This window comes from Anomaloglossus baeobatrachus, chromosome 6 (assembly GCF_048569485.1).
Source record: "Anomaloglossus baeobatrachus isolate aAnoBae1 chromosome 6, aAnoBae1.hap1, whole genome shotgun sequence".
Lineage (NCBI taxonomy): Eukaryota > Metazoa > Chordata > Amphibia > Anura > Aromobatidae > Anomaloglossus > Anomaloglossus baeobatrachus.
This window is the reverse complement of record NC_134358.1, coordinates 47,480,238-47,500,736: the sequence shown is the minus strand read 5'-3', so window position 1 is coordinate 47,500,736 and position 20,499 is coordinate 47,480,238. Positions and strand designations below refer to the sequence as shown.

Sequence of the window (20,499 nt, the reverse complement as noted above, 5' to 3'; positions counted from 1 at the left end):
TTGTAGCCTCAGTACAAGGTCATTATAGTTGTTAACCCTAGAACGCGCAAGCAATTCAATCTACCATAGAAAACAAAATGACCTAGCAGGCCTGCGAGGCCCCAGGTATGCGTTCTAGGGTTAATATTGGGCGTAGCCTCTCTGTAGAAGAATTGACCTAACGGGACTGATTTTATAGGTAATTCGTTCCACGATGAAGCCCGGGACAGCCCAGATTCTGGGTTTAGGTGGCAGATTGTTTACATTCATATTCCTGGGAACGATACGCCGCCCCTGGCCTTTCTTCCCCTTGTATTTAGCATCCAGCAGAGCATGCTCTCAGTTCTCTCCGCTCACATCATCTCTTGGCTTCGGCTGGATTTTGGAACACCACCCTGTGACATCATGCAACTGCAAATTCTGCCTTTCCTGTACAGCGAGAACCAGCCCAAACATTACTGGGACGGAGGGCTGACTCCTCTACTACAATGTCCATCGTAAGGAGGATTAGCCTCTACTAAGACGTCTTCCTCCAGCTCCAGGCACATGCTGAAGTCGTTTATGTGCAGGAAGGGAGAAACGTCTATGTAAATTGAATAACTAGTCACGCTGCTCTGATTGGAAGAATTCGGGATTTTCCTGAATTAAATTTTCTAATTCTATTATAAAATTAACCCTCGATAAGCAGAATACTCCTCATTCCTGCTTGACTTTACATTTCATCCTTCCAATGTAATGGGGGTCCAATAATTTACTCAATGGGCCAGAGATGTTTCATATGGCTCCCATCACTGACCTCTATGGATGACCTTCAGTAAGAACATGAGCAGATCCAATTATTAATAGGTTACTCAATGGGCCAGAGATGTCCCGTCACTGACCAAATGATGGCTGCCTCTATGGATGACCTTCAGTAAGAACCTGAGTAGATCCAATTGCCCATAATTTACTCAATGGGTCAGAGATGTTTCATATGGCTCCCGTCACTGACCAAATGATGGCTGCCTCTGTGGATGACTTCAGTAATAACCTGAGCAGACCCAATTGTCAATAAGTTACTCAATGGGCCAGAGATGTTATGGTTCCCATCACTGACCAAACGATGGCTACCTCTATGCATGACCTTCAGGAAGAACATGAGCATATCCAATTGTTGATAATTTACTCAATGGTCCAGAGGTGTTATGGCTCCCGTCACTGACCAAATGATGGCTGCCTCTCTGGATGACCTACTGTAAGAACCTGAGCAGATCCAGTTGTTGATAATTTACTGAATGGGCCAGACATGTTTCGCATGGCTTATGTCATAGCCCAAATGATGGCTACTCTGTGGATGATCTTGAGCAGGTAAAATTGTCGACAATTTACTCAATGGGACAGAGATATTTCATATGGCTTCCATCACTGCCCAAATGATGGCTGCCTCCATGGATGACCATCATTAAGAACATGAGCTGATACAATTGTCGATCATTTACTCAATGGGTCAGAGATGTTTCACATGGCTTCCGTCACTGCCCAAATCATAGCTGCCTCTCTGAATGACCTTCAGTAAGAACATAAGCCGATACAATTTTCGATGGGACTGACTTACTTCTATGGGGTAGAAAGGATATGGTATGATTACATTTGACATGGCTAATTAATACACGTGAGAGCGTTACCAATGTTTATGGTCAGCATCGTGCATCAGAAAGTTGTGTGGTCGACTATTATTATTATTTTTTATTATAGCGCCATTTATTCCATGGCGCTTTACAAGTGAAAGAGGGTATACGTACAACAATCATTAACAGTACAAAACAGACTGGTATAGGAGGAGAGAGGACCCTGCCCGCGAGGGCTCACAGTCTACAGGGAATGGGTGATGGTACAATAGGTGAGGACAGAGCTGGTTGCGCAGTGGTCTAGTGACTACTAGGCTTCTCTAAGGTTTACATTGGCTAAGTCTCAGTAGGGGGCTGAATTTATGGTTCAGCTAACATCATTTGTCTTCATGTTTGAAGGTAACCATCACATTAGATGTAGCTTGGGCAAATCTTGGTGGCATTGGTCGAACATCTAATGTGGACGCTGTGTTTCCCAAAAGATTGATAATGTTTAGTTTTTAACATCCTCAATCATTTATTCTATAGGGAGAGATATCTGAGGAAGGGTTATTGTCCTCTCCTCGTTGATGTACACGCTCTTGAAGAATAGTTTTGGGCAGCATGAGTTTTGGTTGACAGAGTTGAACAAAAAGATTTGTAGTCTGTGGCCGTCGGATCAGACTGCTGAGAATCACCTGAGGTTCTTCTGATTAGTAGACAAACACGGTGTCCAGGCATGTATCATGTCGCAACTTGGGTGTACTAATCAGAAAAGGAGCTGAGGAAGGAGAAGGTTCGTGAGGCTTTGGTCCTTTTGAAGTGGACCAGGGTCCTGCAAATTCTTTTACTCTAGTAGACATTTTTTCAAATGTATGGCCACCATTAATGAAACGTCATGGACCATGGTGTAGACTTTAAAAAACAGCTCCTGGCAAATTCAGCTTTGCTACATCTTCATGACCACTATGGGAGCTAAAGAAAGTATCACAAGACGTTAGGCAAGCCATCACAACGCTCATTGACACCAATTATCTACTTGGAGCGAGAAGCCTTGCACGGACTTTAGTTTTTAGACTTTTTGGAGCAATATGTTGCAGCAGCTCCGTGCAGAACGTTACAGAAGTCTTCCTGAGGATTGAGAAGAAGGAACCGTACACATATAACTTGTTCTATGCCCGAAAGCCAAGGATATTTAAAAGCCTCACTGTGTTACTGGAATGTGATGAATTTACCTCAAGTAGCACATGTTTTTTCACAAAAAAAAAAGTCTGTACTTTCATAGAAGATGACAAAATAGCCTTTCAGGACAAACTGTAACCCTGGGAACAAGAAGGAAGGGGTAACAAGACCAGCCCCTGTTATGGAATGTGGCTAGTGTATATGAAAGGTAGAATTATAGTAAACATTAGAAGCGGGCAGGGTCATTCATCAAAGACTCTGGCCTGGCACATGCTAATATAATGTAATTACTATCGGGGCTGGGGCATGTTGTGTTACGAAACACAGTCTCTAGTCAGACCACATTTGTGTAAAAATTGAAGAAACTGAGTTCACTTGTACCCACAGATACCATAAGGATTGATCAATTTATAGAGATTGTACATAGTGATGAGCAAGCACTAAAATGCTCGAGTGCTTGTTACTCGAATCGAGCAGGTTGAATGCTCGGATGGGCTGTATTCGAGTAACGAGTATAATGGAAGTCAATGAGGAACTCAAACATTTGTCCAAAGACCCTAACAGGAGGGATAAGGGGCAGGAAAATCGCTGGAATGGATGGAAGCAGTGCACAAATGACATGGGAATAGCATGGGGAAGACGCCTGGATCTATCTCTACTCTCAGGTCACTGCTGGGTAAAGTAAATAAATAAATACGTTTTAAAAAATGATCTGGGTTCCTCCCTGTTTTTGATAAGCAGCCAAGGTAAAGCAAACAGCTAGGGACTGATATTATCAGGCTGGGAAGGCCCATTGTTATTTGGCCCTTCCCAGCCTAAAAATACCAGCCTGCAGCTGCCTCAGAATTGGTGTATCACAATAGATGCGTAAATTGTAAATTCTGGATCTTCTCTATTTCCCTGGTGCGGTGGGAAGTGACGACAACTCTCATCAGAGTCGCCAGGTCTCGCTGAACGCAGTGTTGAGCCAGCGGCTCTAATGAGAGTTGTCGTTACTACTCAGTGCCTGTGAATACCTGTACTTTACTGTTTATCACAGTCGCTGGATTGTGGATGACAGAGCTTCATGGGAATTCATTTTAATAATAAATTGGTGAACAAGGAAAAGTGTGAGGGAGTCTTTTTTGTGTGTCTTTTTTTATTTTCACTTACTGAGTGAGTAATGAGGATGTCTGATAGATTCCTCTCCATTACTAACCCCAGGGTTTGATGGCAGCTGATACTACACAGCTGACATCAACCCACAAAAATATGACCCTGATTGCCAACTCACCAGGGCAATCAGGAAGAGTCGGGCAAAGCACCAGAATTGGCTTATCTAATGTAATGCTCCCCTTCTGGATCAGCTGCGGCCTTCTATTTTTAGGCTGTGAAGAGCCAAATAACTTTGGGCCTTCCCAGCTTGATAATACCAGCTTCCAGCTTTACCATGGCTGTTATGAAAAATATGGTGCAATCTAGGCAGTTTATTTATTTATTAGGTTAAACCAGGCTAAACACCTTTTAGTGCCACATGAAAGGCACGAAAGGATGCAAGCATACAAACCCTGCTCTAATCTAAGCTTTCCCTCCTACATCATTCTCTCTGAAATGTGTCCAGAGGACAGTGTGCTGAGCATCATGCCCATAGATCTTATGTAGAACCCTATGACGTGATGCAGCTGGCTAATCACACTGACGTCAGTAGCTAACATGGCTACGGCATTACCGTGTATGACAGCAATCCCCACATGTTTATTAGCTATCTAACAACCGTGACACATGTGGGACGGGAACTCCAGCATGGCACTCGATCGAGTAGTGCCAAGTATGCTCGCTCATCACTAGATGTACAATAATAAAAAAATGACTGCTCTCTTCCAAAACAGCGCCACACTTGTCTACAGGTTATGTGCGGTATTACAGCTCAGCCTCATTCACTTCAATTGAGCTGGGCGACAATACCAGGCTATCAAAAGGAATGGCACTGTATTTTTTTCAGTCATTGGATTGGACTTTGCATTATATAGGTATTTAATCTAAATTGTTATGTAACCCCATCAAGGGGCATGATATATGATGCCTTAAAGTGGACTTTCAATTGCTTAAAAAATTGATATAAATGCCTTGTAAAAATTTCTAAGCTCCCCTGATTCTTACACTCTTTTCCATTTTGTGCTGCGTCGCTTCATTGAGGAAATATTCACATTTGTTTCTTCTGGAATGCAGTATGTGAAATCTCTGCTTTGCAGTCCAACTGTGCACCTTTCTTCAGAGTCATCTTTGGGGGTTGTACTTTTACTCTTCCCTCTAAGTTTCTGCCAATCACAGCTCAACAGCTAACCTCCTGATCTGTGACTGGCTGTATTTGGGAGGGCGGGGTGAAAGCACACGCCCCCAGAGAAGACTCAGAAGAAACGGCCAGTTGGACTGCAAAGCAGAGATTTCACATACTGAGCTCCAAAATAAAATAAATGTGAATATCTCTGCAATGGAACGAAGCAGAGTGAAACGGAAAACAGCATCAGAATCAGGGGAGCTTATTGATTTTTTACATAGTGAACTCAATTTGGTTTAGCAGGTACTCTTTAAATATTTTTTTTTGTATCATTATGCATTATATTGCACCAACATATTCTGCTGTGTTTTATAGACATCAGCATCACTGTCCCCATTGGGGCTCACAATCTAAATCCCCTATCAGTAAGTCTTTGGAGGAAACCCAAGCAAATACAAGGAGAACATACAAAGTTCTTCCAGATGTTGTCCTTGGTGGGATTTGAACCCAGGACCACAGCACGGTGAAGCAACAGTGCTAACCACTGAGCTACCATTAAATCATTTTGTAATAGAATTTTTTTATCAATATGATCTACGCTACCACGGAGGCTGTCACACTTTCTCAGGCTCCTGAATAGCAATTGGACCTAATAATATGTATCATTAGGTAATTTGCAATTGCACAGTCTGTGAAAGTTTAGGTGATAACCCCTAAGGGGCAGTAATTGAGGTGTAATATTTACCCAAATCAAAGAAAAAGTTGACAGGGTTCAGACCATTACCTCATGACTGCACTAACGACCAGTCACCCACAGGATGGTCATGGAAAAACACCCGTCAATTGATGTTGCCACCAACCTCGCGAAGAATAAACTCATAAAATGTGAAGTTCTCGCCGCAGACTCGGCAATTAACCTCCATTCATTTATGTTAAATAAACCCAGATTGTCATTGAAAAAACATTCTGATAGTAATGGACTATTTGTAAAAATAATATTTCAGAAATTTTCTAAATGGAATAGACTCGGGACTAATCATGCTATTAATAACCACTACACGTCTACGTACAGGGTCCGGCGAGTATGAAACAATAAGACAAGAGCTTTGAGGAGGGTTGATATCTCATAAAGACTGGCTGACCTCACAACAAGACTCCCTGTACTCTATAAGACCTAGACTTAGGAAGACTGAAAGAATTCACGCCACAGAGGCAGTCCTTTGGAAATGACACATTGAGGGGTTACTCAAGCTTAGGTTGTCTTTATCTTGGGTATGGAAAGATAAGGTTAAAAAGTATGGATAAGCAAGTGTAAGCTTATGTGAAGAGGGTACAGACAGGTAAAGGTACCGTCACACTAAGCAACTTACCAGCGATCCCAACAACGATAGGGATCGCTGATAAGTTGCTAGGAGGTTGCTGGTGAGATGTCACACTGCGACGCTCCAGCGATCCCACCAGCAACCTGACCTGGCAGGGATCGATGGAGCGTCGCTACACAAGTTGCTGGTGAGCTCACCAGCAACCAGTGACCAACCCCCAGCGCCGCGTGGAAGATGCTGCGCTTGGTAACTAAGGTAAATATCGGGTAACCAACCCGATATTTACCTTGGTTACCAGCGCACGCAGCTACACGTGCAGAGAGCAGGGAGCAGCGCACACTGAGCGCTGGCTCCCTGCTCTCCTAGTTACAGCACACATCGGGTTAATTACCCGATGTGTGCAGCAGCTACATGTGCACAGAGCAGGGAGCAGCGCACACTGCTTAGCGCTGGCTCCCTGCTCTCCTAGTTACAGCACACATCGGGTTAATTAACCCGATGTGTCCTGCAGCTACATGTGCACAGAGCAGGAGCCGGCACTGACAGTGAGAGCGGCGGAGGCTGGTAACAAAGGTAAATATCGGGTAACCAAGGACAGGGCTTCTTGGTTACCCGATGTTTACATTGGTTACCAGCCTCCGCAGAAGCCGGCTCCTGCTGCCTGCACATTTAGTTGTTGCTGTCTCGCTGTCACACACAGCGATTTGTGCTTCACAGCGGGACAGCAACAACTAAAAAATGGCCCAGGACATTCAGCAACAACCAACGACCTCACAGCAGGGGCCAGGTTGTTGCTGGATGTCACACACAGCAACATCGCTAGCAACGTCACAAAAGTTGTTCGTTAGCAGCGATGTTGCTAGCGATGTTGCTTAGTGTGACGGGGCCTTAAGTTAGAGGGAATGGGTTGGAAGAGTAAGCTTGAAGAGAATTGGTATGGAAGAGTAAGGTTGGAAGTAATGTCCATGTAAGGGTAAGCTAAAAAGTAATGTGTATGTAAGGGTAAGCTTAGAAGTATTGGGTATGGAAGGGTAAGTTTAAACATATTGGGTATGGAAGGGTACGTTTAAACGTATTGGGTATGGAAGGGTAAGCTTGGAAGTAATGGCTATAGAAGAGTAAGCTTGGAAGTAATGTGTCTGGAAGAGTAAGCTAGAAAATATTGGGTATGGAAGGGCAAGCTTGAAAGTAATGGATATGGAAGGATAAGCTTGGAAGTAATGTTCATGGAAGAGTAAGCTTGAAAGTATTGGGTATTCACTGGTAAGCATGGAAGTAATGGGTATGAAAGGATAAGCTTGGAAGTAATGGGTATGAAAGGGTAAGCTTGGAAGAATGGGTATGGAAGGGTACATTGGATATGGAAGGGTAAACTTGGTTGTAATGGGTGTGGAAGGGTGAGCTAGGAAGTAATGGATATGGAAGGGTGAGCTAGGAAGTAATGGATATGGTAATCTTGTAAGTATTGGGTATTGAAGGGTAAGAAGGGTAACCCTGGAAGCATTAGGTATGGAAAGGTAAGCTTTGGAAGTATTGGGTGTTGAAGGGTAAGCTTGGAACTAATGTGTATGGAAAAGTAAGCTTGGAACTATTGGGTATGCAATGGTAAGCTTGGAAGTAATAGGTATGGAAGGGTAAGCTTGGAAGTAATGGGTATGCAAGGGTAAGCTAGGACATATTGGGTATGTAAGGGTAAGCTTGGAAGTAATGGATATCGAAGGGTAAGCTTGGAAGTAATGGGTATGCAAGGGTAAGCTAGGACATATTGGGTATGTAAGGGTAAGCTTGGAGGTAATGGATATCGAAGGGTAAGCTTGGAAGTAATGGGTATGCAAGGGTAAGTTAGGACATATTGGGTATGTAAGGGTAAGCTTGGAAGTAATGGATATCGAAGGGTAAGCTTGGAAGTAATGGGTATTGAAGAGTTAACTTGGAAGGCATAAGTATGGAATGGGGTTTGAAGGAATATGTATGGAAGGGTAAGCTTGTAAAAAATGGGTATGGAAGAGTAAGCTTGAAAGACACGAGTATAAAAGAATAAGCTTGGAAGAATGGGTATGGAAAGGTAAGCTTGAAACAAATGGGTATAAAAGATTAAGCTGAAAAGAATGGGTATGGAAAGGTAATTTTGGAACAAATAGGTATAAAAGATTAAGCTTGAAAGGAATAGGTATGGAAAAGTAAGCTTAGAACAAGTGTCTATGGAAAGGTATGCTTGGGAAAAATGGGTATGGAAGAATAAGGTTGGAAGGATTGGGTATGGAATGGAAAGCTTGGATGAAATGGGTATGTAATTATAATGTTTGAAGAAATGTGTATGTAAGGGTAAGTTGGAAGGAATGGGGATATAAGTGTAAGCTTGGAAGGAATTGGTATGGAAGGGTAAGTGTGAAAGAAATGGTTGTGGAATGGCTTGTCTAGAAGGAACGAAGTATGGAAGTGTGAGCGTTAAAGTAAAGGGCCAGTAAGACTCTCCCGCCTCAGATTGAGAGTACATATTAGTATTCACCAATAACAATACAGGGTTATTTTGATTTGTAATGGATCTTCCATTGTTCCGTGAACACCAATTTGTTTTTAAATTCTTCCCCAAACTCTCACGTCTCCATGAAGAGCTCAAAAGTCTTTTTTATTTGTTTCCTAGAATAAAACAATGCTGCAGTGTCTCAAGTGAAAGAGGTTAAGTGATAATCCTTGTAGAGCGTAAGCTCATAAAATGAATAGGAAGGGATGGATTAATATAAAGAATGTAGACTTTACTTGATTACCCACCAGAGCCTGTGTGGCTGAAGACATGCACAATCTCGCTGTGGAAAATTATATCATGTCTGCAGTGGTCCCAAAGATCTCTCGCCTGCCAAGTGTTATAGAGGCATGGAATTATGGAATTAGGATTAAAATCGACAGTCCTGGGAATGAAAAGGGAACTGCCCAAACAGAGGAGCAAGAAATAGAAGTAAACATTGTGGACATGTCTTATCCAGTAGTCAATGAGTGTGGTCAAAGCCAACTCTGATTAATGGTCTAAGGTCCATCTAATTCTCCTACAAGGGTTCCTTAAACTCCATATATTTAATATTTGGTATGAGTCCTCGTTATATTATGGTGCATGTCAATTAGAGAAGATCAATCTTACCCAAATTTGGTCATTTATGGACTTCCCGAAAATGAGTACAGATATGTTGACTCTTAGTTTTTTGTGAATTTCCCACAATACAAATTACGCTTATTATAAAATATAAAAATCATTATACTCACCAGGCTTTCTCCTGTTCTGTCATTGAGCCCTGCTCTCAATCGGTCATCTTCTGCAATCCGGTCTTGACTGAGACATCTTCAGCTTCTTCTCTGCATGGCATCTTTTTGGTGTCTTCCAAAGCCAGCTGTCTTCAGTGTCTCCTGGCGCTGACTCAGCCACGATATAGCAGCCCAGCCAATGCAAGAAAGTCCAAATTTCCAAGATGTCGAAGATGCCAAGCACTGGATGAAGCTAAAGCTGGCCAATTAAAAACCACACCAGTGACTTTCTCATGCATCCTTGCTTTCAACCGGTCAACTTCTGCAGTCTGGTCTCGACTGGGACATCTGCAGCTTCTTCTCTGCCTGGCATCCTTTTGGTGCCTTCCAGAGCCAGCAGTCTTCAGCGTCTCCTGCAGCTGACTAATCCGTGATATAGCAGCCCAGTCAGTGCAAGAAACTCCAAATTGGCCAGAAGACACCAAAGACGCTAAGCACTGGATGAAGCTGAAGCTGGCCAATTGTAAACCACACCAGTGACTTTCTCATTTATTCCTGTTCTCAATCGGTCATCTTCTGCAATCTGGTCTCAACTGGGACATCTTCAGCTTCTTCTCTTACTGGTATCTTTTTGGTGTCTTCAGCTGTCCTCAGCGTCTCCTGCAGCTGACTAAGCCGCGATGCAGTAGCCCAGTCACTGCAAGAAACTCCAAATTGGCCAGAAGATATTGAAGATGCCAAACACTGGATGAGGCTGAAGATGGCCCATTGACAACCACACCAATAACTTTCTCATGCATCCGTGCTCTCAAGCTGTCATCTTCTGTATTCCGGTCTCGACAGAGACATCTTCAGCTTCTTCAATGCCTGGCATGTTTTTGGTGTCGTCCAGAGCCAGCTATCTTCAGAGTCTCCTCCAGCTGACTAAGCCACGATGTAGCAGCCCAGTCGTTGTAAGGCTATGTGCACACGCTGCGTTTTTTTGACGCTGCGTTTTTGTGCGTTTTTGGCCGCTAAAAACGCACAAAAACGCACCTGCGTCGAAAAAAACGCGGCAAAAAACGCACGCGTTTTGCAGCGATTTGGTGCGTTTTTTTGCTGCGTTTTGCTGCGTTTTTGCTCACTGCGTTTTTTATCAGTGAACAAAAAAAAAAAGGTCTGATGTCATTTCCTTCTTCAATGTGTTCTTCATTCTCCACTAGTGTATGCAGAAGAGCAGACAGCTGCAGAACTACAAGGCTCAGCATCCTCGATCCAATAGTGTATGCAGGACAGCAGACAGCAGCTGTCGAACTACAAGGTTCAGCATCCTCCATCCAATAGTGTATGCAGGAGAGCAGACAGCAGCTGTCGAACTACAAGGCTCAGCATCCTCCTTCCAGGACTGTATGCAGGATTTCTTTGCCCCACCAAAAAAAAAAATGACGTGGGCTTCGCCATATTTTTGTATGCTAGCCGGGTACAGCAGGCAGGTACGGGCTGCCCCCAACCCCCAGCTGCCTATTTGTACCCGGCTGGGACCCAAAAATATAGGGAAGCCCTTTTTTTTTAAATTATTTCATGAATTTCATGAAATAATTTAAAAAAAAAAATGACGTGAGCTTCGCCCCATTTTTGAGTCCAGCCGGGTACAACTAGGCAGCTGGGGATTGGAATTCACAGTGCAGGGTGCCCATGCTTTCTGGGCACCCCCGCTGTGAATTGCAGTCCCGCAGCCACCCCAGAAAATGGCGCTTTCAGAGAAGCGCCATCTTCTGGCGCTGTATCCAACTCTTCCGGCTGCCCTGATGCCGGGTGGCTAGCCAGGTAATAATGGAGTTAGGGCTAGCTGTATATTATCAGCTGGCCCTAAGCCCGAAATTCATGGTGTCACGCCAATATTAGACATGGCCACCATGAATTTCTAGTAAAGATAAAAAAAAAACACAACACAGAAAAATATTTTTATTAGAAATAAAACACAACACAATTAGTGACTCCATCTTTATTGAAATAAACCCCCCTCCGCAGTAATCCTGGGTCAGGGTCCCGCGCCGTCCAATCAGGATCCAATATCATCTGATCGGTTTGCTGGAAGGCAAAGCGATCAGATGATGTGTCAGGTTAAACTACGTGAATCACATCACACATCAGCTGATTGTATAAAAGCCGATTATACAATCAGCAGATGCATCAGTAGAAAAAAAAAAAAAATAATACTCACTTATGTGCTGAATTACCGGCAGCTCCCGGAGCGTTGGGGCGGGAGTCTGATCCCGTCCGATCGCTGCAGCAGCTGCCGGTAATCAGGGATGAAGTCTCCTGACGCATCCGCTGATACCGGCCGGGCGCCCGCGTCAGCCCGAGACTCGATCAGCTGATGCGTCAGGTGACTGCATCAGGTGATCCATCGCCAGGTCCTGCAAGCAAGGTCCTGCCCCGGGGAGACTGCACACAGCCGGAGCGGGAGCGGCGATACCGTGACAGGAGCTGGGAGCGGACATGGCACCGCGAGGCTGCAGACAGGTGAGTATAACTTTTTTTTTTTTTATTCTACTGTTAACTTTTGTTTTCGCAGCCGCTTCCACCTCCTGCCTGTACATGGCGCCGCACGGCAGCATACATGCACAGGACGGGAGATGGACGCGGCGGTGACGGTACCGGGAGGATTCATGCTTCTGTCTATACTGACAGAAGGAATCCTCTTCCTGTACACGTCACTTTACTACCCACCTCCTGCGCTTATAGCTGCGTTTTTGGTCTTAGAAACGCACCAAAACGCAGCTATTTGCGTTTCTCATTGCGTCTTTCAACATCCCATTGAACTCAATGGATGAAAAGCGCAGTGAAAAACGCGGGAATAATTGACATGCTGCGTTTTTGTGGTCACCACAAAAACGCAGCTGAAAAAAACGCTGTGTGGGGACAGCAAAAATGAAAACTCATAGACTTTGCTGGGGAAGCAAAGTCATGCAGTTTTGAGGCCAAAAACGCACCCGAAAAACGCGCAAAAACGCCGAGAAAAACGCACCGTGTGCACATAGCCTAAGACACTCCAAATTTGTCGGAAGATGGCAAAGATGCCAAACACTGGATGAGATTAAAGATGGCCAATTGAAAACCACACCAGTGACTTTTTCATTCATGCTTACTCTTAACTGGTCATCTTCAGCTTCTTTGCTGCCTGGCATTTTTTCAGCGTCTTCCAGAGCCAGCTGTCCTCAGCGTCTCCGGTAGCTAACTAAGCCGCGATGCAGAAGCTCAGTCAATGCAAGAAACTCCAAATTTGCTGGAAGATGACAAAGATGCCAAGCACTGGATGAAGCTGAAGATGGCCCAGTGAACACCACACCAGTGACTGGGTTGAAGAAAATAGGTGAAGGCCGGTTGAGCATTATTATTTTTTTTAGCCCCTTTCCGGCCCAGCTGAACCAGACATGACAAGAGGATCTGATACGTTGGTGAAAATTGAGATGAATTTGATATGCTTCGAAGAGATTCACTCAACTCTAGAGAATACCTTATTCGTTGGTCATGTGAAGGCACTGACAATTGTGGCTTGTTGCGAAACCCCCATTAATGGTCTCCATAGACAAGTAAAAGTCTTTTCCAGGTCAATGAGGTGACGAGGAGGACATATGCTGTCTTACTCATCAACTGCTGAACACATGTTCCATTGTGGGCTTTGGCTGCTGTAAACCTTTCAACACATGTTGAGATATTTCATGGTGGTTACCCCAAAAAGTAGCACCAGTGGTAAAATGCATAACATAGGAACAGTGTCCTTTGGGGCATCAGTCTGTTACATGGTGTCTCGACGCTAATAATATGTATTTCTTCACTCATTTATATGGCAGATCGGTAGCAGTATGAGTTCCTGCAATGATACTATGATGAATGTGCCAATATAAAACTCAACACCACTGCGCTGACAAACTCAGCTCAGCCGCACCTCTACTTATATATAAAGTAGTGGGAAAAAATAAAATAACATAACCTTCTGTCCTTTATATTATAATGTTGTGCTCCTAAGATTTACTAAAATAATTGGTTGCATGGGAAAATTATAGAAAATGTCATTGCGGGCTGTGTAATACGTTTTCCATTACTGAAAAATGCAGAACATTTCCTTTTCCAAAATTGAAAAAAAAAAGTTTCAAAAACTAAAATACAAATAATAAGCCACAGTACAATGCACTCCCCCTGGAATGAAGCAGACCACCCCTGAATTGTAATTCCCTAAATGGCCACTAGGGAAGTAAAGTGGATATTGTGGTTTGGCAAAAATATAATTGTTTGTATCAGAAATGTAGTCACTAAATATAGAAAGTGAAAAATGCGTCATCATCATCAACCATAATATGATGACGATGCCCCCATCACCACCGGCCAATAATGGGAGAGGAACAACGCTTCTCTAAGGAAATAGCGAAATTTAGGGAAATTCAGAGGAATTATTATTATTATTATTGTTTGGGAAGGGAAGTTCATTAATTAACTGGCAAATTGGCAGTAAAAAGATATATGTGTGTTTAAGAAGAAAAGAGAAGAAAAGAAGGGATGGCACGCCATTGAGTTTTATAATCTAGAATTATATATATTCTTTAAGTTTTTTTTTTTTATCAAAATAGATAGATATAGATGGATGGATGGATAGACAGAGGGATAGATAGATGGATAGATAGATGATAGATAAATAAATAGATAGATAGAGGGATAGATAGATAGATAGATAGATAGATAGATAGAGGGATAGATAGATAGATAGATGGATAGATAGATAGAAAGATAGATAGATAGATGGATAGATAGATGATAGATAAATAGATAGATAGATAGATAGAGGGATAGATAGATAGATAGATATAGATCGATGGAAAGATAGATACCGTAGATGGATGGATAGATAGAGGGATGGATAGATAGAGGGATAGATAGATAGATAGATAGATAGATGGGTGGATGGATGGAGGTATAGATGGATGGACAGATAGATAGAGGGATAGATAGATAGATAGCTACTGTAGATAGATAGAGGGATAGATCGATAGATAGATAGATAGATAGATAGATAGATAGATAGATAGATAGATAGAGGGATAGATAGATAGAGGGATAGATAGATAGATAGATAGAGGGATAGATAGATAGATAGATAGATAGATAGATAGATAGATAGATAGATAGATAGATAGATAGATAGATAGATAGATAGAGGGATAGATAGATAGATAGATAGATAGAGGGATAGATAGATAGATAGATAGATAGATAGATAGATAGATAGATAGATGGGTGGATGGATGGATGGAGGTATAGATGGATGGACAGATAGATAGATAGATAGATAGATAGAGGGATAGATAGATAGAGGGATAGATAGATAGATAGATAGATAGATAGATAGATAGATAGATAGATAGATAGATAGATGATAGATAGATAGATAGATAGATAGATAGATAGATAGATAGATAGATAAATGGATGGATGGATGGACAGATAGATAGAGGGATATAGGGATATATATACAGTATATCCCTCATATACTGTGTATATATATATATATATATATATATATATATATATATATACATACAGGGTGGTCCAAAAGTAGGTGGACAGTAAATGGTTTGTCTCTTTGGGGCTTGAGTGCCAAATGTTTCAACCCAATTTGCTCTAACAGTTTCAGCATTTTGAGATTTCCAATACTCTTTTAAAATCCATTTTCTTTGATCTGTATTTATATTATTTGCCATTATGGGTTATCTGAATTATCTGAAAAGAAAACAGATTTGAGGGAAATTTATCTGTGAAAACTGGATCTGTGAAACTGACTCAGTTTCCGTTAGCAACCAATCAGATTCCACCTTTCATTTTCCAAAGAGACTGTGAAGAGTGAAAAGTGGAATCTGGTTGGTTGGTAAGGGCAACTAAGTCAGTTTCACTTTACACCATGTTTGATAAATCTCCCCCATCATAACCCTACTACACATACTGTCCACCTACTGTTGGACCACCCTGTATATATATAGATGGTAGATTCATAGACAATGGATAAGAAGAACGATTGATATGAAAGTATATATATACTGTATATATATATATAGACTGTGAGCCCTCGGGGGTAGGGTCCCCCCTCCTCCTGTACCTGTCTGGTCCTCATTGTTCATGATTATTGTACTTGTCCCCATTACGCACACTCCTTTTCACATGTAAAATATCATGGAATAAATAATATATATATATATATATGTATTGGGTAAAATGATGGATATGGAGAAGTAAAAAAGTAGATATGAGATAAATAATTAGATGATAAATGAAAAAACTCTATGAGATTGAAAGCTTGATAATACATAAGCGCAGTTGATGTATGGACGGTCTCCTGTTCTCGCTCTCCATCTTTCCTCTCTTGGAGACTATAGAAGGATTGAGGCCAGACATGTCTATTCATAGCCAAGATACAGATAACAGGAGAAGTGATGGTGACGCCTTCCAATCATAGGAAAATGTCCTACAAATGCCTAATGGAAAATGTCTGCTGAGATAAGGCTTCCTCCCATCCCCAGGATGAAGGGCCCAGCAATCTGGGGGCTGTCATCACTATGGTAACGCTCTCCATGCCCCTCTATTATCTGTCCCTTCAGCTGCAGACTTATAAAGCACAGGGAACCCCGGCCTACAACCCCACATCCAATCCCAAGAAGGAAGGCTATGGCGTCATTTGGGGAAGTCTACACCCCCCCCTGACGTCAAAGGTATTCCCCCACATGGATCACATGGATCAGGGAGTACAAGAGGCAACTTCATTGCTTGCAATGCAGGAGCTGAGCCAAGTCCCATACACTGGGCTCTGTGTGCAGAGAGCTTCATGGTTAAATGGCCCAACTGACTGCTGAGCTGTGCAAACAGCGAGGAGCATACTGCTGACTCCACAGAAACAAGCCCCTTATAGGTGACACCCCAGCCCCATCACGTTGGAGGGGCCGGAGCCCCCTGACCTCTCGTCTGCCCATCACATTGCAGGGGTCCGGAGCCCCCTGACCTCTTGTCTGCCCATCATATTGCAGGGGTCCGGAGCCCCCTGACCTCTCGTCTGCCCATCATATTGCAGGGGTCCGGAGCCCCCTGACCTCTCGTCTGCCCATCACATTGCAGGGGTCCAGAGCCCCCTGACCTCTCGTCTGCCCATCACATTTCAGGGGTCTGGAGCCCCCTGAGCTCTCGTCTGCCCATCACATTGCAGGGGTCTGGAGCCCCCTGAGCTCTCGTCTGCCCATCACATTGCAGGGGTCCAGAGCCCCCTGACCTCTCGTCTGCCCATCACATTTCAGGGGTCTGGAGCCCCCTGAGCTCTCGTCTGCCCATAATGTTGGAGGGGTCTGGAGCCCCCTGAGCTCTCGTCTGCCCATCACGTTGGAGGGGTCTGGAGCCCCCTGAGCTCTCGTCTGCCCATCATGTTGGAGGGGTCTGGAGCCCCCTGAGCTCTCGTCTGCCCATCACATTGGAGGGGTCCGGAGCCCCCTGAGCTCTCGTCTGCCCATCACATTGGAGGGGTCTGGAGCCCCCTGAGCTCTCGTCTGCCCATCATGTTGGAGGGGTCTGGAGCCCCCTGAGCTCTCGTCTGCCCATCACATTGGAGGGGTCTGGAGCCCCCTGAGCTCTCGTCTGCCCATCACGTTGGAGGGGTCCGGAGCCCCCTGAGCTCTCGTTTGCCCATCACATTGCAGGGGTCCAGAGCCCCCTTGACCTCTCGTCTGCCCATCACATTGCAGGGGTCCGGAGCCCCCTGAGCTCTCGTCTGTTCATCACATTGCAGGGGTCCGGAGCCCCCTGAGCTCTCGTCTGCCCACCACACAGCTTTTCTCACAGAGTTTAATATCCCTATTACTGCTGCTTCCAGCACAGTTCTGGTTCTGAGCCCAAACAGGGAGGGATCATCCTTGTGGTTTTATAATACAGTATGGCTATCTAGGACGCCGAGGATTTGCCAGTAACCTCTCCCTGGTTCTACATTAAAATGTCTTATTCTTTTATTTCAGTGGGTACAACTTCTGCCACGTCTCACTGCAAAATCTGCAGCGGATGAGATGGGACTAGTGCTCGCATAATGCTCACCCAATACTGAGTACTGTCCCCATATTCGCCACACCAAGAAAAATGCTCGGGTTTCCCATTGACTTGCATTAGGGTCGTTATTCTTGATGAATACCGGAATAGTACTTTGGGATTAGTTACAAATAATCCGGACATGAATAGTTACTGTTCACCCATCACTAGATGATAACTCAAAAAGAAACAACGTCCCAAAACTTTTCAGGTCATGGGATAGAATAGATCTAGAGAACATGACTAGGAACTGCTGCAACATCTGCAGAATCCAGTGATGCCTCATACAGTGTGCTACACAATGATGTGATGACAGTGTGCTACATAATCATGTGATGCCTCATACAGTGTGCTACACAATCATGTGATGCCTCATACAGTGTGCTACACAATCATGTGATGCCTCATACAGTGTGCTACATAATCATGTGATGCCTCATACAGTGTGCTACACAATCATGTGATGCCTCATACAGTGTGCTACACAATCATGTGATGCCTCATACAGTGTGCTACATAATCATGTGATGCCTCATACAGTGTGCTACACAATCATGTGGTGCCTCATACAGTGTGCTACATAATCATGTGATGCTTCATACAGTGTGCTACACAATCATGTGATGCCTCATACAGTGTGCTACACAATCATGTGATGCCTCATACAGTGTGCTACACAATCATGTGATGCCTCATACAGTGTGCTACACAATCATGTGATGCCTCATACAGTGTGCTACACAATCATGTGATGCCTCATACAGTGTGCTACACAATCATGTGATGCCTCATACAGTGTGCTACACAATCATGTGATGCCTCATACAGTGTGCTACACAATCATGTGGTGCCTCATACAGTGTGCTACATAATCATGTGATGCTTCATACAGTGTGCTACACAATCATGTGATGCCTCATACAGTGTGCTACACAATCATGTGGTGCCTCATACAGTGTGCTACATAATCATGTGATGCTTCATACAGTGTGCTACACAATCATGTGATGCCTCATACAGTGTGCTACACAATCATGTGGTGCCTCATACAGTGTGCTACATAATCATGTGATGCCTCATACAGTGTGCTACACAATCATGTGATGCCTCATACAGTGTGCTACACAATCATGTGATGCCTCATACAGTGTGCTACATAATTATGTGATGCCTCATACAGTGTGCTACATAATCATGTGATGCCTCATACAGTGTGCTACATAATCATGTGATGCCTCATACAGTGTGCTACATAATCATGTGATGCCTCATACAGTGTGCTACACAATCGTGTGATGACTCATACAGTGTGCTACACAATCATGTGATGCCTCATACAGTATGTTGCAGAATCACGTGATGCCCCATAGAAGATGGTGCAGAATCATGTGATGGCTCATACAACCTATTGCAAAATACAGTGATGCTTCATACAAGATGCTACAGAAACGTGACGCCTCACACAATGTGTTACAAACTACATTGATACTTCATACAATGTGCTGCAGAATCCTGTGATGCCTCATACAATATGCTGCACAATAAAGTGATGCTTCATACAATGTGCTACAGAATCATGTAATGCCTCATGCAATGTGCTGTAGAATCATGTGATACCTAATACAATGTGCTGCAGAATCATGTTATGCCTCATGCAATGTGCTGCAGAATCCTGTGATGTCTCATACAATGTGCTGCACAATACAGTGATGCCTCATACAATGTGCTGTAGAATCATTTCATGCTTCATACAATGTGCTGCTGAATCATGTCATTCCTCATGCAATGTGCTGTAGAATCACGTAATGCCTCATACAATGTACTTTAAAATCATGTTATGCCTCATGCAATGTGCTGTAGAATCATGTGATACCTTATACAATGTGCTGCAGAATACAGTGATGTTTCATACAATGTGCTATAGAATCATGTGATGCCTCATACATACAGTGAAGCTTCATACAATATGCTGCAGAATCATACGATGCCTCATACAATGTGTCCTAACAGAGCTGGGACTATACAACACTTCATTCATGACTGACACAATGTATCTAAACTGTCCACTCAAGCATAATACAATGTGTTCCAGGCAAATGCAAAGCACAGTGTAACTCAGACATGCTTGATACAATGTCTCCAACAGCTCATCCTTCCTTGATACAACATCTTCTTGCAGAGGAGAGGACATGTCTAATATTACACACCCTCTGTGTGATGAGAGCAATTGCAATGATCCTTCCTTCCTTGATACAATGTATTCTGATTCCAATATTTCAGGAACATGTCTGGCATTTATGGATCCTGCAGCCCTTCCTAATAATTTGATACAATGTATCCTTTCCTTCATTGAAATGCTGATCTGGTGAGGTGTGAAGTGGCTGCTGCCAATCCATATCCCCCCCCTCCCTTCTGACAAAGCCCACCCTGCATTTGCAATTCATTGAGATAAAGGTGTCTGTGTCACATCATCCTAACCCTTTTGTCTCTGACACCCCCCTCCCTCCACCTGGCACGTACCAACATGTCCCTGCAGGCTATGTATTCCACTCTGATCCCCCTCCTCCTCCTCTCCTCCAACTTCCCACTAATAACGGAAGACATAGAGTACAATGAATGGATGTATTTTACCAACGTGTATCTGCTCCCCCACTCCTCCAATATTCCAATAAACCGTTCTATTTACAAATACGGGATCAATATTTACAAACAAAGTGGACACATTCCCTGTGAACCCCTCCACCTAATACTCCCAGCTCAGCAGAAGTATAAAATCATTCATTCTAAAGTTTTCCTAAAAAATAAAAAGTATAGAAGGAATAATAAAAAAAGTTTGGAGGATATA

General features: G+C 43.4%; 1 protein-coding gene across 1 annotated transcript in view; it reads right to left on the bottom strand.

The window, feature by feature from the left end:
• The window catches only part of HAS2 (hyaluronan synthase 2), a 40,651-nt gene that overhangs the window by 19,635 nt on the left and 517 nt on the right, over window positions 1-20,499 (bottom strand). The window lies entirely within an intron of this gene.